Below are 24269 nucleotides of genomic sequence, written 5' to 3' on the forward strand. Positions count from 1 at the left end.
ATTGAACCTGTCACTGTGCTTTATCTTTCAAACTGATCTTTACAAACCAGATGCAATATAAGTAAAATAATTATCTGATGTTATCTGATGTGTGTTTACTTTGGAAACAGATATAAAAAGGACATCGTGATTATACACTAGGAATGTGGAACGTGTGTATCATTTTAAATCGTCTTATATTTGTGAAAAATAACTGCAATGGAGAAGTAAAGCTGGATGTATAACTGCTGGATAAACAGAACATATCTATATCTATCTATACATTTCTCTTACTGTAAATACTAACCGCTTTATTATGTCCTTAGTACATAAAAATGTCAGCACTTTTGTCCTGTAACTAAAATAATAACTTTAAAAGTTTAGGGACCACTTTACCGCGTCCTGGAGGGGAAAGAAAGAAAAGCTAAAATAAGTAATGTGCCTTTTGCAAACCTCTTCAGTGGAGCTACTCATGGGCAAACTGCAAAAGGATGATATATTATTCAGCTCTTCCCAGCTGTGAGTTTTTCACTCAGCCTGTGGGGGGTATAAGGTTTTTAAGTGCAATCTATTCTATTTAGGGGACAGGAGGCAGCAGTGTTATACAAACGCTCACACACTGCCTTTGGGTTGCAGTAACCAGGAAGATGCTGAGCAAGTGTTACAGAGCAGGGATTTGGTCGAGGGGATACCAGAAGGTTTAAGAAAGGTTTAGCCTCGTGAGGCTCACATAATAAATTCATCTGAGGAAGCTTTCAGTCTGTATCACCACAGCAACTAGATGCATTGTATGAAAATGCTAAAAGGAAAAAAATAAAGCTTTGCAGTGGGACAACAAAACTCTGAGTAATAGACTGATTAACCTTATTGAATTTCATTAAAATCACACAGAGGCCTCAAATCTTTCAATAAGTCACCTTAAATATGGGGTTCATTAAACTTTCATAGGTTATTATGGAAAATAAGAGAGCAAGCAACAGGAGAAATGTATTTTAGTGTTGGAAATGCACTTACAGTAGAATGTACCCAATGAAATCAGGTATCGATGGTACAAATGTCTGCACTAATCCTTCAAATCATCATAGCAAATGGAGCAGTTCAAGAGAGCTCCAGATGATGCTTGAGACCAAACCCAGTCTAATGACATCCATTAAGATGAAGCAGACGGTCCCTGAAAAAGTCAGGAGAATTGTGCAAAGAGGTGTAAAGTACACCTTCTTACTTTTAGCAAGCACTTTACATCTGGTCTTAAATCATGAGCTCCCTGACTAATCAAAACCAATGCAAATCTCTCAGAAGGAGAGCATGTGGAGCAGAGCACAGAATGCAGTGGCAAAGCATAAGCCTTGTGTCTGGCTGGATTCTGCTTTTTCTTTCAGCACGATTTACCCAAGACTTCTGACTCAGCAGAACCCCGCCGGTGACGGGAATAAAAGAGGATCATTCCCCACCTTCTGTACATGCTTATTAGAGATGCAGTATATTCAGTTTATGCCATTTAACAACACTACTCTGACCAGAATGGACAAATTTGCGCATTTACAGGTATTTGTGTCTACATTTGTTTAGGTAGATATATTTCTCAGATATCGGATGGTTTGCTGTGCATTATTTTCAGAAAACCTGGCAGCTAATTGGACAACTAATAGTGCAATGTTACTCCCTCCTGAATAGATTAGGGAGGGGGTAATGTTGCATTGCTCATATCATCTTCCTTTTTGTGACCTATTATTTGTTTTTCACTATTGCAGAACATACTGTTGAGTGATTGCTGTGGCAGTTTAAAACACAAAGAGCCACACACACAATTTACACACAATGACTGAAGCCTGAAAAAACAAATAACAGATTTTCTTGTGTACGGAAAGCTTAAACAGTAAAATCCAATATCACACTTCATGCACATGAAGGTGGATTTCTTTTGAATAAATCAAACTGATTCTAATGTGTGATCATCAGCAGTGAAATTAAAAATCATCTGCCGCAATTAGTAGTTATCTGCACTTTATGGTCGCAGATCATGCACACTGGATATTTGTGCAAATCAATAAATCACTCAACTCTACTATCTTAAAATAATATGTTGATAACATCCACTAGATTAAAGTATTTTGCACTGGAGGACGACATCCAGCTGTCATAAAAGTCACTGCCCTGATTTATCCATCTCTATGAACATGTTTGATGGTTTGATGTGGTGATGCATGCCAGCAACACAATGAGCAGAATGGACGCATGGAAGAGAGAAAAAAGAAAGACACAGGTGACACTGTTCATTTGTCTTGTGAACAGTGTCATTTTTGTACTACTGCAGAAACCTCATACAGAGAAGTAGGGCTCAATGAACATTTTTTTATTGGGTTTATCCATGTGATTCCCACTTTGAGCTGCAAGCAATGTTTAACTGATTTTATTCCCACAAACATCCTTTCGTCCTTCTTTGGCTTTGATATTTGTGCATGTGCATGCTGATGAACGGGCTTCGAAATAAGGCACAATATGTGTTTAATCAACACTGTATTATTCAGTAAGAAGTGAAGTATTCGTTTGTGTACTACTTGTCAAGAACAGGTCTGTGAAACTGAGTTTATTGGCCTAATATGTACATAAATAAACCTATAATAGTCCAATAGTCCATGCTACAGTATTGTTTGATCTGAGCTCGTTTGACAGATTGCGTGCAGATATACAGCAAAAATGTAATGTGAACATCAAACATCTACTCTCTGAAAGATAAGTGTACGATTACACTCATCAGCCAGACACTGTCCACCCTAGTTAAGTATACAGTTAAAAGGTGATATGCAAACTTTTGTTCTGTTGAATATGCACCCATATAGTAAAGGAGGATTGCGTAACTTTTCTCTTAACATGACTGTCACTTACCCGTGCATGCACCTTGCACAAATGCATAAATCAGGTTTGGAAATTGCTCAGGTCCTGCTGTCCTATATAAATGTCCTTTTAGTCAGTTGTTAGCTGGTTGCCTGGCAATGTGATGGCATCATAAAAAGCATTTAAGTAAAGGCATATTCAAGTCTTGCACATTAATATATATCAAAACTGAACTGGAAAAATAGAATTGAACTAAACTGTGATGAATTGATAAACTGAACTGAATTACACTGATACAGTGTTTTTATAAGGTTTTATGGGAGCATAAATGCTAAAATAAAAACTGGTCATTTTAGCCCTCTGGGAGACGGTTGCTAGGCAACATGTTGATGTCATAATATCAGATACTGAAAAGACCCTCGATGAGACTAAGATGTAACAGTTTGCCAAGTCTGGTTGCTCAACTCCTGACTGTGTAGGAGGAGTTCATGGGAGAGACAGACTGAGATTTGGTGTATTAAACTAAGATAATGGTAACAGAGTTCCACTGCTGCTGTTCGTGCTTTATGGATATAAGAACCGGCAACAATACAGTCTCTCAAATGCTTAAACTGAAGCCAACGTAAATTACTCCTGATTACTCAGATATGGTTCCTCCTTAAAAACCTTTTAGTACTTTTGCTTCTGTTCTCTTTGAGTCATTCAAAGAGAACAGAAGCACAATGAACTGCCCAGGTTTTGACTTAGGAGAAGGGACTACTTGGGCCCACTCTGCCCGAAAGAGCTTTTGTGTGCATGTTAATGTGAGTAGTGTCGAGAGTTTAGATAAGGTTCCTTGGAAAAGATGTTCAGCTCTTGTTGCGTTTGTTTGTCAGGCAAAGAGTTGGATTACTCCGATTGCTGGATAGAAAATGAAATTATTATTATTATTATTATTATTATTAGTAGTAGTAGTAGTAGTAGTAGTAGTAGTATATATATATTTTAAAATCTGGATCTGTGTGAGACAGACACTATCTATCTATCTACATATACATTATCATAGATATATACCTTTTTTTTTTCCTGTAGACTGTGACTTTATGAGCTGAGTTATGGCATCTCAGAACTAGTTTTGAAGTCTGTCTGGAAATGAAAGGTGTCTTTCTAAACAGCCACGATGAAGGAGTAGTTTGAAGTACGGCACCCTGATGCATTTTCACCTCTGCACAGCTGACGAAATGTTACAGCAAACGGTTGACACACTCAAGGTGTGTGGCGAGGGGGTTCCTAACACTAAAGGTTAACATATCTAACAGAACTATAATCCTACACCCAAAAATACTACAAATTTGCTTCATCAGGATTATGTATTTATGTAGTTTAAATCATTTTCAGCAGCAGCCTGATAACCAATCAGGAAGCAACCTCAGAAGTCAGATTTTGACAGAAATATTGTTAAATCCAGACCAGTGAATGAAATCATGTTATTCCTGCCCTCATTTAACTACAGCATAGCAAAAAACAACAGAAAAACAGAAATGGGTTTCTTATGTTTTTAATGATTGGATGAATGTTGAATGTTTGGCTGCTTGAAAAGATTTCTACTGTAGTACCTCAACCCACTGATTAGAAAACCATATGCACATGCAGGTGTGCCACACAAAGATGCAGAAATTGAGCTAGATGGTGGACTCTTACCACGGGACCATGCAAGCTATGAAGCAGTTAGAACTTTGTTTAAATACAATAATGTGTTTAGAACAATGCATATCAAGGGCAAAATACATATACAATACATATTTTGAGGTGGCTGTTGATTTAATAGGCATACCAAGACCCAGCATATCAAAGATATAGCCTTAATATGAATATATCAAGCACGTTTCATATAATGCAATATGATGTAACAGTCATACACACACAGTAAAAAAGAAATAAAGCAATGAATATTTATTGTAATATTAGCCCAAAGATGCATAAGAAAAGTAATGCCTTAAGTAAGAAATGTAAATAAGACAAGCCCCAGAAAATCATCTGTGCTGAACTAACAAATATAAATATACAAAAGAAGGAGACAGTGTGCAGAAAAGGACACAGACACTGTGGGTGCTGGATACACAACCACTTTCCTTATACCAACTTACAAACTCCTGTACAGTCCCACACATACACATGCACACACACACATACAACGCTTCAATAGGTTTATCCTTTCAGTGTGCAGCACTGCAGTGTTAGGTAGGATGCTTCATTCTGAGAGGCAGATAATGAGCTATTCCCTCTGCAGAGGACAGAATCCCAGAGCCAGCAGAGCTCAGCAGTGCTACATGCTCCCTCTCTCACACACACACACACAAACATAAGTTGCAATAAGCAAAAAAAAAAAAAAAAAAAGCCAGCAAAACTTCCTAACTCTAAGCACTCCTCTGGCTCCACCACACAGTATACACACAAACCAAACACTGAGCCTACTCTGCCACCCACCTCTGTTCTAGAGCGCACAGCTCTGAGGCACACAGAGACCCCAACATGCTTGCAGGTACAGTCCCGTTAGCTTGAGTTGGCAGCAGTGAAGCCGGCTGTATATATTCCTGCCTGAGGATAAACTGCTAGTGCTGGCTAGCAACCGCTGTCATGGCATCCTGGACCCCTTCTATCACAGGCACTCAGCAGCGCAGAAGCCCCCTCCATCGCATACACAAATGTACACTGAGCTTTCAAATCAAAGGGCTCCCCAGCTGTAACCTCACATCACAGTGGAAAAGGAGGAGGATGCGGGAGAGGAGGGGCTGTTTGTGGAGTGTTTTTGCAGTGATATTTCGGGCTGATATTGGTGTGTGTGGCCAGAAGGTACGGTAGCCACAGCAAGAAGGACAAAATTACCACAACAAGGAAGAAAGAGGAGGAAGACTAGAGCATGTACCACGGGGGAGGATGCAGCTGTGAGGGGGGAAGAAAGAACAGTTGTTACAAACAAAATGTTTGCTGCAAAGGTGGTGGCATGCTGTGGGAGGGAGGGAAGAAGACAATTTAATTTTGATACCTGTGAGGGCTGCGTCCATTCCCACAGCTGGACATAAACTTTACAGTCACACTGGAAGAACAGCATGAACCAGCCTCACAGAGGGAGCAAGTGCAGCAAAGAAATAAAAAAATAAACAGAAGCCATGGCACATTCAGTGGCTCCACCTTATGCCTCATCCACTCACCCACTCTGAATGAGCTCTTCCTCATGTTGTTTACTTTCTCTTTTTCCCGCTTCCTCATCCTGTTTTCCATATTCTTCTCCCTCTCCTTTAGCCCAATCCACATCTATCATCTCCTGTTTTCTCCATCCCTTCACTTCTTCTCTCATCCATAATGGATGGTTTGAAGATATCCTCTTCCTGTAGTGGACCCTGGTCCCTGGTGCCAGTCAGCCTGTATTGATTATTGCACCAGAGGAGTCATCAAGGCATAGATAATAGGACTTAGAGTTGCACTAAATCTTCTGCATCGTTCCCCTTCCCCCTTCGAGGAGCTGGTCCATGTTTTTCTGTCTTCTACTGTCAAAATGTACATGAATCTAATTAGTAAGTGCGTTCACTGGCTTTGAATGAAGCCAGAGAACGCACAGTGCATTGGTCTGGATTATACAATCAGAAACAATGCAAGACACACAACTGTTTATGCTCAGTTTTCACCAAAGTAGCGCACAAATTGTGTCTTCCTCTTGGTTATATTTGTGTGCCACAGTCTGACGCATGCCACATTAAGGTTCATTAAACAGGATATCTCCTCTGTGCTCTGGCCAGCCTGTCTCTCCTTTGACCCAGGCCTTCATATATAGGTCAACAGTGGCATTCAAGTGACTGATGTATGTCACAAGCACAATACTGCTCTTTTTAGGACTGGACATGCAGTCAGTCACGCCCTGCAGCATTATAATGTAACAATACGTAGGGCAAATCAGAAATCTAAAGGGATATCTGTCGTTCTCTTCCTGCACCACCTCCTTACAGGAAGGCTTGGCGAGTTGTTCTTGGTACTCCAAGAAGTGTTGAATCTTGAGTAAACATAGTAGGGCTTCATTAAATGGAGCAATTTTCATGCTCACTGAGCAAAATGCATACAATGCAACGTGTGTGGCTAAATGCAAGAAGACAGAAAGAAATATGCCTGGAAAATAACTTTTCGAGCACACGTGATAAACTTTGGGTGTCATGTGAAGGAAAAGTTAGACGGACATAAATGAAAAGAAATGACATGGTAGCTTATTTTCATACAGCATCTTTGTAATAGAGTGAGTGTCGTTTATTTGTATAACAGCAGCAATAACATCAGCAGTACACTGTGTATATTTGGAATTCATAAGAGAAGCCCTTTTAAGATAAAGTAGTCATATAGGATTACGTTTTATTATACATAAATACAGTTGTATAACAAGGCCAGAAACTTGGTTTGAACTATAATGTGAAGAGGTGATCAAGTGATACGATTTGATAACTTTTTAAATTAACCTTAGATAAATACATACCTATAACACTTCTTATTCAAATTCCAATTCTTTCTTCATTATATATATTCCAAATGACAAAAATCTGGGACACAATAAATGGAGAAAATGGGCTAAAATGTGATTTTTAACCAGTTGACGTTGTGGTTAAGTGGCCAGTTGGCTACACATTTGGTTCAAGTCAGCCGTGAGGTTACTGTACCTGCTGTTCCTTCATACAATAACTCCAAAATGCTACAAAAATGAGTCATTTATTTAATTGAAATTAATATGATACAGGACTTAGCAATATAACATCTGAAACCAGTAATGTTGACATTCGATAACTTTTTACCATATTAGCTGTTTATTATTTACCACTTAACTGAATATTCAATTTAGCTGCAATGTGAAAACAACATGCACATTCACTCCAGTGTAATTAGCTTTTTAGTGTGACACAAATTACTTCATGTATCAGGATTCAAAATGAGCCTTTATAAAACAAAACATTGAATGCAATACTTTCAATTTCAATTATTAATATTAATATAGCACAAAATCACAACAACAGTTGCCTCAACTTACTTTATATTATAAGAGGAAACATATGCATTAGAAAGAAAAACCTCAACAATCAGATGACCCTCTAAAGCAAGCATGTGGTGACACAGTGGAAAGGAAAAACTTTCTTTTAACAGGAAGAAACCTTTTTGTGATTGTAACAGTGCGATTTTGCTGTTATTGTTATGTAAATCTATATTTAGACCAGCAGTGTTCATGAGAGTGGGGGAGCCCATTTAGTAGCGTCTCTAATAACAATCCTGGCTTTTACTCTCATGCACAAACATCCTTACAACAACACAGAGACCCAGAGGAGCAAAGCGATTAGCAGCAAAACGAGTACTCCCATTGCCTTGTGGCAATCGAGCATTTTTTCTGGAGTGGAAAAATAGGTCTGACACGTCAGCAAACAAGGTCATAGCGCAGAACACAGGTCCCATGTTTATGCTGCCAAGTGTTCTGTCAGCTTGAAACTCCTTCTCTATCTTTCTCTCCCCGCCTCCCTCAGTGCAGAAACGGTCAAAGAGAAACAACTCTAATCTCTGCCACAACAGCAGAATAGGCAAGTGGACAGCCTCTAACGAGAATAATAACTGTACACCAAAGCATTAACCCGACTCACAGAAAACAGCATCACCAGATCACTCCTCCTTTTTCTATTCACAACCAGCCTCTCGATGTTAGGCTTTTCTGTGTTCATTATTCTCGTCTTCTGAGAAGACTGTGTGAATAAGCTGCAGGTGAGATCTGAGCAGAGGAGTTTTGAAGTGGGGCTATTAGCAGAGACTTTTCTAATGTGTGCGCGATGGCTGTTATCTTCAACTTGGGTTGCAGAAGTTTGATAGAGTCAGACCAAAGAGTCCTCTTCTCTATACACCGCTTAATTTCTGTATTTTTCTTCAGCTTTAAAGGAGAACCTCAGACAATCAAAACTGAGCGATTGAGTGCGTGGGTGGACGTGTGTGAATGTGTAGTATGCTTAAGTTCAAGTTTGCTGAAGACTCCAATGATCCCTCACCTCAATACTTAAGTGGACTTTTTCACAACTGGCAAAAGTTATTATGAAATGTCAGACAAAAATATACCTGTCAAGCACACAAGGCCAAAATGACTATTGAGACTCAATGCGAATCAGTGAATGCTGCAAGTAAGGCAGGTACTTCTTACTGTAAAAGATAAAGCGATGCCTTTGCGGACAGGTTTGTGAGACACCAGCCAATCACTGGCATTTATAAATCAATTCACACTCATTATAATACTCGGAGTAATCCCTGGGAAACAGAAACCAACAGGAGCTCAATCGATGTTTGTCAGAATAGCTCTGATGAATCAAAGACAGTGGATCAGCCACCCAGTATTGATTCGCTACCCATACCTTAGCATCACTCCTAAAACCCATTGACACCAGAATTAGCATGATTAGAACAATTTATTTCTTCCTGTGCTTCTATTAGTATTTCTGGTTTTACAGTTTCTCACTGAGATCTAAAGCTTATCCTCGTGAGTTGTAACAATTGTCTTATTCTGCATTTCTACAGTCAGTAAAGCTGGTGGGGGGGGGGGGGGGGGGGGTTAGAGTCTCAATACTTTTGGACAAAAATGACTTTTTTCAAGCTCATTCCTGCGTGTTCAAGACAAGCAAATTAAAAATTATTATTTGTGCCCAGGAATTAGCCACAGTGAATTCATGTCCCTTAGCAACACAGTGAAATGATTTAGCAGGCAGTGGAGTGAAGCACTTATTGCTGTGTCAGTTCTCACAGCATGCTGATTGATCTAAACCCACCAGCCTGACAAGATGGATTATTGGATGATCGTGATCAAACAAGTCTTGCCAGAATCTAGATGCCTCATATAGCAGGGACTTACTGACAACGGGAAAGTCATAGTCATCGTCTTTATCTAAAATCAGAGTGGGTCTTGCTAGTTCTCTCAAAAAGACTATGTGAAATGGTCCCCCTCTTCAGTTTACTGAACAGCAGTGCACAGTTTACTGTGCATTAGTGTAATGTACAGTTTGTCTCTTACTCACTGACCAATTACGAGAAGCCCTCTGTCTGCATTATACCCCATGCGCCATTAAGAAAAATTCCCTTGTGGGTTTATATTGGTTTTATTATTACAATATTACAGTGTAGTAATATTGTGATAATAACATACAAGCTATATTTAATGTACTACTACAATTATGTTTTCAATACATCAAGACCCATGTATTTTGGATAGCAATCAGTTAATACAAATCCCACATATATACTCAAGTCCTTCCCAATCAGTGGTGGGTTGTTGAAGAATTCAGGATGAGCACATTTACACTTTTTAAATATTTTTTTATATTTTTTATAATCTCTGCAGAATATATCCCTGTAGGGGAACCTATAGCCACAGCTTCACCCATATTCTTATGCCAAACCCCACAGCCACATAAAGACTGCAGAAGAATAAATGAAAACAGGAAAGGCAGACAGGGGCAACAAATTCATGCCGAGTGTGGACGTGCTCAAGCGTTGGGAATGATAATTTAATTTGTTGAACCCATTGTGGCTCCCACTGCTACTGTAGCTTTGATGCAAAAGGAGCCCATTTGCCAAGGGCAGCGCAGAACAATTTGCAGCTTTAAGTCACCAGGACCTGCAGAGATTTGTTTACTTCTAATATTGCCTATTTCCATATTTCTCTCCAAGGCGGATGTGGATGGATGACAGATTATTCCAGAAATTGAAAAAGTAAGAAACAAATCCCTTGGCACTCTCTTTCTGAGCAGCACTGGTGCCTGTTTGTCTGGACCACAGTAAGAGGTTGGGGAGAGCACACGCTCAGGCCTAACAAGATCTCTGGTATAAAAGACACATGCTGAGTTGTTTACTTTGGTGACTTACCGCTTAACGATTCATTAAACCAACTCAGACTCAATGAATCCCAAATGAAACATCATAATGCCAAGTTGGGTAGAAATGTAAACACCCTGCAATCTTGCTGATAAATAAGTCATTAAAAAGTGAATGAGGACATGAGATACCCATAAAATATGCTTCCTTGTACGACACTGCATTTATATGATGAAAGGATTTTCTTAAGATTAGAGATTTCCCTTTCTGAAATTTTTCCAAAAGCATTTCAGCTCAAACAAGAGGCCCAGACACCTCCTCCAGAGTTCAAAGTAGACAAGACAAAGCTGGCTTTATTATTCCCTTGACTTCCATTTACTGTATTGGCCTGTGCCGATGCTTTTAAGCAGTGGCATGGATATTCATGCCTACTCATCAGGAAGTCTTCCCTCACGACTTGTGCCACTGCAGGCTCTATGGTCTCTCTCAATGGGTGCATTTGTGTGTGCAATAATACACCCCTGTGACTTGGCACTCGAGCACCCTGTTGCAAAAAACAGTCAGCATGAACCCTCATTCAGATTGCTAGAAATCTGAATTTGACAACTAAGACATGCAATGCTTGCAGACCATCCGCCATCATACAGCCCACATGTTCACGTCCGGAACTGTAAGCATACCCGTTCACTTGTGTTTACTGTTGAGCACATGGCCACAGTCAGATGGCCTGTTGGAAAGCAACGTGTGTGCCGACTGACAATGAGAACAGTCTGGGCAAAGACCTGAGTCATTTGGTGCCTCTTTGGCCAAGTAACACCATGTGATCATGGCTCACAACACAGAACAGGTGCCCACTTACAAAAAAACCCTCAAAGAGACGGTGAAAGAGAGAGAGAGATGCAGCAAAAAGAATAAGCGCTTAGATCAATGTCAGACCACAAAAGGTATATTTCTGCAGCGTGGACTAAAATCCTCAAACCCAAAATTGGTAAACCATGACACTAGTTGGCTATGTCAGCACGAGTAGGTGCAGATGTGTGGGAGCTCTCTGGCGTTCAGATCACCAGATTATCACTTTACATAAGGAAATCATCTCTTCCCAAGTACAAAGCTGTTTGTGCACAGTCCAACTGCTATTAAAGATAAGGCTCAGACAACCCACGCAGCTACAGATACAGCATTTCCAATCAAGCTGGCTTTCCCTCAAGTAGCAGCAAAAAACCCCTCTAAACTAGGTTACAAGACTATATGACGCTTCAAACAAATGCTTTGTTTGACTCCCTTGCATTTCTGCACACCTACATCTTGCTGGGCTTTATCCATTCCTGTGTGGCAGCATATTTCTTAAGACTCACGTGGACTAACTTAGCATTTATTCAGCTTTTTTTAAACTACTGATATTTATATAATGCATAATTACTCATAACAGTTTACTGTTTACTAGCCATATTTCAAGAAATTCACATGAAATGACAAAAAAAAAAAGAGTACTGATCATATTAGTTTGACATGTAAACAATATTGATTGTTCACTTCAACACTAACCCCACCCCCCACCCCCGCCTCAGTCATATAGGACACCAGTGTTTTAGCTTGTCTTCTTATCCTCTATTGCAAGGGAGTTAAACAGAAGTCCAACTCCTCATCTTTCTATCCTTTGTGGACACAGTGGGGTTTTTTTGTGGCTGTGTGTACAGGATTGTGTGCTTTCTTACTGTGACACTGCACCCTTCACTCTGTCTGTCCTCCACACACTGTGGCCCTGTATGTGCAGCATGAGTGGAGCTGTGTGTTGTAGATAAGAGTCAGAGTATGGCAACTGTGGTGTGGGGCACGTGTGAAAAGACCACCAAAAAAAAAAAAAAACAGGGGGGGATTTAGCTGTCTTTCTCCCAGTCAGATTCACCTCTGGGTGCCCTTTCCTCCACACACTGCCATTACATCGTCCTCATGAATAATCCAGCCTGTGACACTATTCTGTGCTATTCTACTGACACATTTCACCATGAGGCTCAACACATGCAGTATGGAAGCTGTCCACTGCAGTGCCCTAGTGAACTACGACTTCCACGCTGTGTATGATGTACAACTTATTTTCGCTCATGATGTGAGAAATATTTTGCCGGAACCTTCCTCTGTCTAGACAGACGATAATCAGCTGTATCTTCACCCGTTTATTGTTCATTTGAATTCCATTACAGCAAGGCTGAAATGAGCAAAAGTAGAATAACATATCTTTAATTAAAAGCTGACTGCCCCTTCTCTGTCTCTCTTTTTTTCCTTTTCTCTCTCAACCACTCTCACTTGGATGTCTTAGCGAGCACTAGTCTGACTCATGACAATTAAAAGAGAGGCCGAGAACACCGAGAAGGCATGTGTTATTCTTCACGGGGCAATATTGGCCACTTATTCTTGGGGGCAATTTGTTGTTGCTAAGGAAAATGTGAGAATAGTGTCAGCAGCATGAATTAGCAGATTGCAACAGAAGCTCCTCCAGCTACAAACTCAGCCAAGGAAAAGGATGTGGAGGATAATTAGTGCACAAGTTGCACGCATAAGTCAGACACATTTCCCAGAACGCTGGTTTTCAGATCTGAATAATGATATGCCAACTTAAAAGAACAACTTTTGTTTAGGGACATTTTAGAGTAATTCGTCGGAAGCTATTAGTGCTGCTGTATTCTACCGTTAGTGCTATGAGAAAACATGACGCAGGTTGTTACATCACCTTGTGAGTTTGTGAGCCAAATGTGACAATGTCGAGCCAGTGAAATAGTGCGGCCCTGATGTGTCAGCTGGCACGGCAAGGACTTATACAAAGAGTACACTCCTTGGGCTAGGAAAGACTATATAAGCATTCTTTGACTGCTTTTATTCACACTCATTAGCTATGCAGCAAGGGGGCTGATTTGAGACCCTTTGAGAGGATCCAGAGAAACCAGGTCTGTTAGTGTGAAATGGAAAACCGACCTGTTTGTCAGTCTCACCTACACCGAATGCTAATGCTGCTCTCATCAATGGGCTCTTCATGCAGAGATCCAGCCGAGGACATAGGAACTAGCACCAGTAAAATACAACCACAGGGCAGCACAGCAAAGGAGCCAGAAGAGGACAGTGGCGTGCCACAGCCCGCAACAGCTACAGCTTTTATCTGCGGTTACACTGATCTGAGGAATGAAGGTAGAGATCCAACTGTTTTGTTCTGTTTCTCATAATGCCTTCAGCAGCCCTTCACTCACTGCCTCTTTCTCCTTCTGCCATTTACATTGCTTGAGAGAAGGAGTGAATAACAACAGGCTTTCAAAACAATTCTAAAGTGTTAAATCAATACAGACAAGCTCCGGTAAAAATAAGTAACAGTAATATACAGCCAGAAGGCCTGAAAGGGAACACAACACTGCATTATAACTTTTAACCGATCCTCTTAGTGAAGAGCTCTCTGTGAGAGGCAATTACGGCATCCAGTGAGTGATTTTAAACATACGTAGCATGGTGCATAATTTAAAAAATATAACCTAATGGACATACAACTCGAGTCAGAGGTTTACATACACTCATCATGGGCATGATTATTATGGCAGTTTGTGGGCCTTCTGGATTCTTCTGGATTTATTTGACTTGTTTGGCTTGACATATTGCACCACTAATATTGGGTTGAATGTCCATTAGCAACTTGCACCTCGACCAGATGCTTTTGGTATCCATCAACAACCTTTTAGCATAATTCTGGTTGCATATTTGAAAACTCTTCTTGGCAGAATTGGTAGAATTCAATTAAATTAGTTGGTTTTTTTGGAGATCAACTCTACTTTTAAGTCCACAAATTTCCATTAGGGCAAAGGTCAGTTGAGGCTTTGAGACGTCCATTCCAGAAGCTCAGTTGGGCATTTATAAGCAACTGCAATTTGCCATTATCTGACTCAGACTTTGGCATTATGTAGAAGTCGAATGACCTCCCAAATCGACTTCACCTCAAATTAACAGCTAAAACAACAGCTATAATTGAAACTTACGCACAACTGGGTGTTCCAACAGGACAACGAACCCAAACGCATATCAGAATTGGTTTTGGAATGGGCAAAGCAGGCTAACATTAAGCTGCTGAAATGGCCTTCCCAAAATCCCAAAAAATATTCAGCAATAATTATATGAGAAACTTGTTGGTGGCTATCAAAAAGATCTGGAGCAAGTATGTGCAACTTGCAAAGGTACATTTAACCTAATATTTAGGGCCGAGGTTCACTTTTGGCTCTGTAATTATACTTTTAATCCTATGTGGATTAGAGAAAGTGCAAAAATAATTTTCAAACTTGTTCAAAGTCTTATCTTTTTTAAAGCCATTAAGGATGTCTCCTGTACAATCATTTGAAATCAACTTGAAACAAAACACTAAAAAAACCCAGAACTACCATGACATTGATGTCCATGATTGCATGTATAATTTGACCAAAACTTACAAATTAAATTTAATAGCAGTGAAGATGGAAATAGAAAGCCACAATTCATATGTGTAACATTAGTATGAGTAGTCTAAGCAATAAAAAGAGCAGGTAAGCAAACAGAACAGATTGAATAATGGACAATGCAGTAGCACTTGCTGAGGCTTCTAGTGCTATACTTCCCATCTCTGTCAAGGGTAATGGGATTTCTTAGGTTTAAATGCACTTCACTCACTCTGTGTAGCCAATAGGAAGCTAAACTATTGATCCACAAACAATTTAGCTGTCCAGCTGTCCAGAAAGGGGAAAAACAGGGTGCCCCTAAACGTATAATTAGGCTTCCTGAGAGATCAACTTCTTCAGTATTCGAGCCACGTACCAGGAAGCCTTTCCCTTGGGGCTCTTTCTGCTATTAGCCTTCTATTACTTACAGTTCTACAATCCCTCACCCCGAAGTTTAGGGCCTTAATAAGCTAAAGAACTAAGATACATCTTACCAAGGACACTTTGGGTTAATGCAAAAATCTTCACTGACCCTCTCATTCTGTCATCTCCAACAGGCCACTGTTTTTCCATAGCTTTCATAGCTCCGGTTTAGTATGCTGTCAAGGCAACAGTGCATGCATCATCACCTTGAGGCAGCTTTTAGTCAGCTAGCATGAAAAACAGCATATAGTATACATGAAAGGCAGTGCTATATGGAGAAGAGTGTAGTCATGCTTGGAAGCCTTGCAGGCTGAACTAGCATGCAGATGAATTTGAGTTCTTGTCCTCCACACATGCTCACAGCACCATAGCAACAGGCCTTGCTCAAAGGCCCCAAGAGCAGCAAGGCCCCACCGAAAAAGACACTTTCATACTTAATAGGGGGCGTTCAGTCCACCAACTTCTTTCTCCTCAGCGCTATAACATAACAATGCAAGCAATTAAAGTTTAACTTTCACACGCTCATAATGAACACTGATTAAATAGCTTCAGTGTTTTCCAAGAACCATTCCTCCTGCTCCACCAAGCAGCTAAAAAAATTCAATGTTTCAATTATTTACTTAATCTATGTGCGCTCATTTTATTTCAGCTCAGTCTGGGAGTACTCCAGGCATTTACATTTGTGCTAGTTTCTCTCCTGTGATCTGCTGTTCCCCCGAGTGTGTTTGAGTCTAGTTCACCTTGTTTGTGAGTGAGAGAGTTGGAGTGAAGCACGGAGCATGAAAGAGCAGAGACGGGGTGAAGCTAGGGTTATACTTTTTGCATCGGTGAGTACCCGAGGATCCACTTTGGCCAGAGTGGTAAAAATATCTTCATCGAAGAGTACACGTGAGGCACTGAACTTTCACCCCCAAAACCTCCAATTTGTTGTGATCACACTGATTTGTTCATCCCACTACCTCACAAGGGCACCAGCTCTGCATGCATCCAAGTGGACTTCAAGCGTACTCGAAAGATGCAGCAATTTGTGCGCACACAGGGGTATAAAGCTCCCCTTTTTCAAGTTGATAAAAACTTGTTAGCAAACTGTAAGTATAACAGCCCAAAGCAGTCAACCTGTGGAAAACCATAAGGGTTCAATTCAGTTCCTCAAAAAATAATGCTAAATGCTAGATTTTATGTGCAGATTATAGAGGAAATGTAACCTAGTTATATGTAGTGTACACATGCTGGCAAAAAAAGATACTTTTTTTCAAGTTTTTAAACATGCAAAACATCTCTGCTCTGTGCCAAAAGTCATTCATTTTCTTCTTCACAAAATGCTTCTGATTCCTTACGATTTGCAATTTATTAACATGCTTTGTAACACAGTGACATAAATTAAAATCTCAACAGATTGGGAATTTCCTTGTAAACAAGATTTTCATTGTAACCCTCTGGTTAGAAATCCCAGTGAATACATCAGACACGCTCTGCTGATTTTCAAATTGCAATCGAAAGTCATCTCGTACAGGACCGAAATAGAGCACCGAGTTGTTTGGCTGCACAGCTTCTCAGCATCCCTGTAAACAAAGTATCTGACTACACCTACAAAGGTGCAAAAACAGATGGCTCTAGGCTCCCACGTGGGAAGTGAGTCCACTGCGTGTAACATAATATTTCTGCTTAGCTAAATAGAAAAGGGGGCAATCTGAGACTTTAAAAAGTGGTATAATTAAGACCCAGTCACAAAGAGAGGTCTGAAATTGACTACTCCATTAGAGAAAACTGTCCTCTGAATTTGGTAACCTTGCAAAGTGATAGCTTAAACTCTTTATCATTATTAAATACTAAACACTTAAATACAAGCTGAAAAGAACTGAGCTGTAATGAACTATTTAATGAACTCTTCATATTACTGCATAAATGAAATATCATCAAGATAGATGAGGGTTGCTCTGCTAATGAGGAAACAAACAATGTTTAGGGCTGGCACCATAATGAAGGAAGACAAATATTATCAGAAATAACCTAAAAGAAAATTCCTGTTCACAGGAGCACACATTTGTAATCTTGCTCTAATTGACTGGATAAATCCCATAAGATTTACTTTGATTATAAAGCCTAAAAATATCTCAGAGAAAACCAAGTGAAACATCAGAGAAAAGAAATGAAATCTTGTCAGATTTAACCTAATTACAGATTTAAACTCCTCTTAAATGTCACCAAGATCATCGACTTGCTGAAAAATATATATTTTATGAGGTACAGATGTTCTAGAACTAAATGTTCTAAATTTTATAAATGTTTTTTCATCTTTATTTTTTTTATTTTATCTAAATTACTCTCTTAACTTACCCCAAAAAGCTAAAGATGGCTCTTCTTCTTCTACTCATCCTGTATGCGTGCGATAACACTTTGATAACACTGATCGATATCCACCCTTTTTAAGTGGAAGGGGGAGATAACTGATGCTACCTGCTTGTCTGGTCTGCATTATCTTAATGAAAATTAAGATAATGTTTATCTGTCCACCAGTGACACGTCACTTTGGGCAGACAGATAAACAGGAAGAACCATGCATTACTAAAGAAGCTTGCCACTTTATGCAGACTCACACAGATTAGAAGAAGATAACAAATTTTATATCTCTTTTTCTATATATACATATCTTGAGGGTAGCTTATTTTTCTGTCTTTAGAACTAAACCACTCCAGCCTGCATTTGCAAAACAAACCAGAAGAACCACATGAGCCAACTCAGCACTTAGCAGAGTCACATAGATTACACGAAGAAGAACAGCTATACAAAGGGTAAAAAAATAAATAAACTAAGTCATTTCTTTTTTGTTTTCCTATCTTTGTCCTTCACCGGGATCTTCAACGCTATAAATAGACATGTCATTTAGCAGGTGATATCAAAAAAATCTATTTTTATCTTTAGTATTGTTCCGCGTTTGTGTAAACTAACAGAAGGCTGTTCATGCAGGTTGTAGCCTCTTTTTTTAAATCATGAAGTAGACATGCCAGATGCAAATCATATCTTTCTAGAGCAGGGGTGGGCAATCTCAGTCCACGAGGGCTGGTGTCCCTGCAGGTTTTAGATCTCACCTTGGGTCAACACACCTGAATCACATGATTAGTTCGTTACCAGGCCTCTGGAGAACTTCAGGACATGTTGAGGAGCTAATTTAGCCATTTAAATCAGCTGTGTTGGTTCGAGGACACATCTAAAACCTGCAGGGACACCGGCCCTCGTGGACTGAGATTGCCCACCCCTGTTCTAGAGAGTCAGTCACATTTTAAAAATCATACAAGCTAAATCCAGTGTAGATGATTAATTGTTCATAGGCAGCATTGGCTTGGAATTAGAAATAAGTAGCCTCCTGGAGCATTATTATCATCAGATTCACAGGAGTAACAGTAGTGCTGTAAGTGAATGAGCTGTAAATGAGTGCTGTAAGACTAAACACACCAATGAAAGAAAAGGCCTAAACTCTGGACTCCTACAGCAAGGGGTTTCTGTGGCTCTGTATTTCTCTGTGGGGTCTTTTGCTAGCATGGATTGGGTTCGCTTGTCACCGTAGAGAAAAGGGTTACAGCAAATCTCACAAGCTGACCTGATCAATGACATATCTGTCTTGGAGGGAATCGGCTTTTGGACAATGAGAATGCCTCCACCAAAAGGGCATGATGTACACTATATATGAAAATAATGCATGTGAATCATGTTGTATTAAATAAGGCTTTTAACTAGTGAGTTAAACCATAAATTCATTTATTTATTTTACTGAGGTCAAAATGAATCTATTCTTTTTCTGAGACTTTTACGCTCTGATTTCTGCTACCAGGGGATTCGCCACCTGTTGGACATTAAAAAGAATGCAGATTTGCCTTTGAGAGCCCTGTATCCATATTTATATACAGTCTATAATGATATGCTTTGGCCTTCTCAGTAAACAGGACCCAACTGAAGATTTTAGACTAAGGTGTTAGACACCACACACTGGCATTCAATTTGATATCACATCTGACAAAAGAAACACTAACTTCTTACATTTGAGAAGACAAAACCAGCAAAACCAAAGTGATTTGTGATTTGGCTTCAGTTATAACCTGCACGGCTCTTATATCTCCCTAATGGCTCTGCAAAATAAATAAGTATCATCCCATTACAACACTGTAAGTGCAGCTGAATACAATTACACTTGCATTAGCTTTATAGAATTGCACAAATTAGATGGGTTAGCAACACGTGGTGTGCAAATATCCACTATGCTTATGAGTTCTTGGTAGTGCTGTCTTTCTATATAGGATCTATATGATAAAAAGCATGCAGAGAGCAGGGTGCAGCATACACTGGCAGAATCATGCCTAGTGAAAACTGTATTCAGATAGCCAAGGATGGCAGATGGATACTGAAGCCCATTCTAGTTCTAAACTATGAACAGAGAGGTCTGTCTCCAGGCAAGCACAGAAGACGTCATGTCTCTCTGCCTCACCACCGTACCATTAGTGAAGCTCGCTATTGATTGATGGTGTGTAAATTGCTGAGCAATCTATGGAAAGCATCAAGACGACAGCATTTCACGTTTTGTCAGCAGGACACAGAGAAGCACTCTTACAGCAAAGACAGCAAGAAAGAGCGGCGTTTGTGCGCGTGTTCCTCGCACAGTGTTCAACGTCATGGGCTGTCTCGTCCCGCTGCATCCTCTCGTAGCACATTCACCCTTACAATGAGGCAAGTCTACAAGATGTATTCCCTTCAGCGTATCTGACAGAGCACTCAATGTGAGAGAACAAACAGCATCTAACAAACTTGTCCTACTGCTGCCAAATGCTATTGTTGCCAATCAGTTTAGCGTGTTTTTGTGAAAATCAAAGGTCAAATCTATCTTCTTCAGTTAGGCTAATGCTCCGGTCCAGGAATTTGTAGTGCAAGGCTTGGAAGGACATCTGGAAACAATCTAATCTCCTAAAGGGACTCTCAAATCTTAGATTGAAAACATCCAAGGTTCTTTTTGATGCTCATATCAAGCGAGTAGTGTTTTAAGGACAAGGGGAATGAACCAAAAATCTCTTTGTGCCTTATTTTCATATAAAAGTCTCATAATATGTCTGCAGTAAAAAAAAAAAAAAAGGCTAAATCCCAGATAAGAAAAGACCATTTCTCTCCCTCCTTCTCATATTCACAAGTTAGATGTTGAGTGAAGCAAAGTCTCGATGGGAAAGTTCACATTCAGGCCAGCTCTATCTTCTGCCTCAGGTGAGGTTCACCTGTCTACATCAATACATTGCAGATACATGTGACTGATGCTTCAAACCAAAGAAGAAATACTGTAAGTGCATGTTTATGTTGAGTTATTTGACTGTGACACTAATGGAGGCTGAGCCTGTCCTGTGACGCCGACACGCATCAAAAACCAGGGACATCTTACAGGATACTGTGGTATGCCGGGCCAGTGTGCTGGCAGAGAACAGCTTATTTCAAAATTCAGAACAGAGACATTTTGCTGTGGAGCCAGGGGATAAAACGCAAGATGCTACTTTGCACACACAAGGATAGCCTACTTCTGTGAAGAGTAAATTCATTCACTTGGAGGAGAGTGTCTGTCCTCGGGGTGTCCACGGGGTAGCACAGGATGCATTAACAGCAGCAAGCTTACAAGATTCATAAAGCTCGCCACCTGACAGGCGCCAATGGAATCCCTGTGACATTTTGTGCCACATTAGAGCTCTGATTCAGCCAGGACACACACAGTGAACAATCCTTCACTTGCAATGAGTGGTGTAAACAAAGTCAGAATGAAAATGTAGGCCAGAAATATCTAGCCTATTCACAGAGGATTTTCAAACCTCAGCAAATAACCTGAAAATACTTCGAGTAATTACACTGTGAACCACATAATGCAAAGTTGTGGCTGCTTAAAATATCTTTTGCCCTGACCGCCAATCAAAGCAGTTCATTGGGGCCACTCTTTAGCATCGTAATGAATACTATAGCAGTGTAAAAGCCAAGACATTAAGTTATTCAGTAGTCATGGAGACATAGATCAGGCAGTCTTAACGATGTCAGTTATTTTTTGCCAGACTTGAGCCACTGCTGCTATTAATGAGCTCATAGGTTACAATATTCTCCAATCCGTGGTGAGCCCCATACATATGCAGAATACCAATGTATGTCATGAATCATCATATCTGGGATTTTTTTATATACATAATTGGACTGTGTCCCCAATGAGTGCAATTTTATACACATTTTATGTATTTTTTTTATTATTAATATTCAAGCTACATGTTGGAAGTCTCTTTATAAATGTCCCAAAAGCCCCTGTTGAGTCTCTAAGCCTGAGTTTACCAACATAACATGAGCAGTTCCTCTTCACTAAAACCTAGTCTGGTGAGTCAGGACGCGCCCATGACTCCGTCTCCAGCACCTGACAGAAAGACCCTGCAATGGGCCATTACGAAGCGTTACGGCTCAGTCTGCTGGTAAAGATGACATACAGCCATTAGTCTCAATCAATCGTGGTGCTGAAACCGGGAAGTGGGTTATACTCCCACCCCAGATCAAAGTGTTTACGGATGCCTCTTCATAATTTCTTGGCTGCGAGGGAGCCAGTAGTTTGAATCATCATCGGTATGTGCAGCGCTACCAGGATATGGCCTCTGGCGTGTTTTCATTTATCTTGACTTATACGTTCGGACTTATTACTTCAAAACAGATGCGCAAAAAAGGGGAAAACACATCACGAACCCACCATCGAGTGTGTTTTGGGAGGTCAGGATGTACAGATGCTAAAAAAGCAGCATCCCCGCCACGCACGCCGCGATCATATTGATCACGTTATCTGTCTGGATCTACATGCAAAAAAATCATAAATTCTTTTTGGGTTTTTTGTCTTTTTCGCGTCCAAATCGTTACATATTTCTGCATTGCGGGCGGCTGAATGAGCTCAATCTCATCCGCGCATCCCACTTGCCCGTTGTAAACAACGCTGATTTCCCAGCTGTCAAAAAAAAAGCTGCACCCGGCTTCTTCTGAAATAATGTCAAAAAATCAGTTCTCACGCTGTCTGCTCAGCGCTCTCCTCGTCCTTACCTTGCGTAGCGGGCAACTGCGTCCGTCCGTCCGTCCGTTGTGTCCTTCAGGATGCTCACACCTGCTCAGCACCGCATCGCCGGGCGCTCAAGATCAGGGAAAGAAACTGACGGAGCCGCGGTCCTGTCCCCGTGGACTGAAAGAAGGGTTATGGCGGCTGACTTAGGGGGGCGCTAGACCTGCTCGTTCCACATGACCACAGTGGACCCCGCAGTGAAGCCCAGACCACTTTCAGATCAGAGCAGCCCATGAAGTTTTTCTTTAGTTATTATTTAACATAAAATGATAAAGGGGCTGTATTAAAATAATTTATTCTGTCGCCTACTGGGAAGTTTTAGATCTCTTCTTGATTTAAATGAGGGAGAACATGATTTATATATCTTCTTGAGATATGTTTTCCCCTTTTGCCCTTTAAAAAAAAAGTAAATGAAATGATACATATTAAAACTCAGCAGCACATTCTGACATCCAGCAGACATAAGCAAATGAAGCCCATTTGAAGTAATTTTTGACTGCTAAGCGTTTGCCTCAGTTCAATACTCACTATCTTTTAACTCTGATTTTCTCTCCTTGGAGTCTGTCCCAGATATTAATGCATGTACATGCACAGATCAGTTTGTTTTTAACTAATAAACGGGATGAATAATGAATTTGGTTGCTCCGAAAATGTAGTGTTCTTGAATAACCTACACATTTTAAACATCTGTGGGTATTAAGTACAGTTCCCTACAGCTCATTACTGGTGGCAAAGACAGAAAAAACTATAGTTCCTGTTGCTAGATTTGGTTAACCTCCATCCCTCTACCATCTCTCACGTGATGCCAACATTAACCTTCAGTGGTCTCATCCCTAACTGGACCAGTCTCATACACCTGAGTCCCATCAGTTAACACTTGCTCTCTGATATCTTTTGTTCTGCTTTTGCTGCACAGAGGATTTGTCGAATACTTTGAGACCAGTTTTAATGAATGAGAATCAAATTTGTCTGCCTCCAAGAAATAAATAACAAAACACGGACGTATAAATAAATATCTCAGCCCTTCATCGGTCATCAGTTCTGCTTTACCGACTGAAATGTATGCACACAGAAAACTTTTTTAAGACAAACTGGTTCCTATGGAATAGTGTTTATTTTGCAATGCATATGTGCACTTGGAAGCTGATTTTTAATGTGCTTGTTGGATGATTTGTGCTGTGCCACAAACTAAAAATTCCATCCGCTGTTTTGGGCTTGCAGCTAAACTCTCAGACAAAAAATCGTAAATCTTGGATGGATAAATTGATCTGCGTGTCTGCACACTGCTGAGAAACGAGTGTGACGGCAGCCTGCATATTAACTGTCAGCTTGTTGTTCATCGTGCCGATATCAAAAGGGCACCTCTACTAATTACAACGCCTTGCCCATGTGTCAGTCTAAACATGAAACCATCTCAATCCCCTGGGATTAGATCTAAATCTTGGATGTAAACACCAAACGCCAAGTAATAATCTGCGGTGGCAGAAGCCTATAAATAATGCAGGAATCCTTGAGAAAGAGCAGGGCAGAATTAATTGAAGGACTTAGCCTCTCTGGCTAAGATATCAAAGAAGTTTTTTTTATGCCTTCTTCTTTTTTTAGTGTGATCAGAAACGGACTTTACATTGAGGGTATGGCCCTCAATG

General features: G+C 40.2%; 1 protein-coding gene across 1 annotated transcript in view; it reads right to left on the minus strand.

Moving 5' to 3' along the window:
• Window positions 1-22760, minus strand: part of cntn1a (contactin 1a) — a 61221-nt gene extending 38461 nt beyond the window's left edge. Inside the window, exon 1 of the mRNA XM_026175390.2 lies at window positions 22608-22760. The gene's annotated coding sequence lies outside the window, so the exon portion shown is untranslated. The remainder of the gene's footprint in view (window positions 1-22607) is intronic.
• Window positions 22761-24269: the final 1509 nt, after the last annotated feature.

This window comes from Astatotilapia calliptera, chromosome 7 (assembly GCF_964374335.1).
Source record: "Astatotilapia calliptera chromosome 7, fAstCal68.1, whole genome shotgun sequence".
In the NCBI taxonomy this organism is placed as follows: domain Eukaryota; kingdom Metazoa; phylum Chordata; class Actinopteri; order Cichliformes; family Cichlidae; genus Astatotilapia; species Astatotilapia calliptera.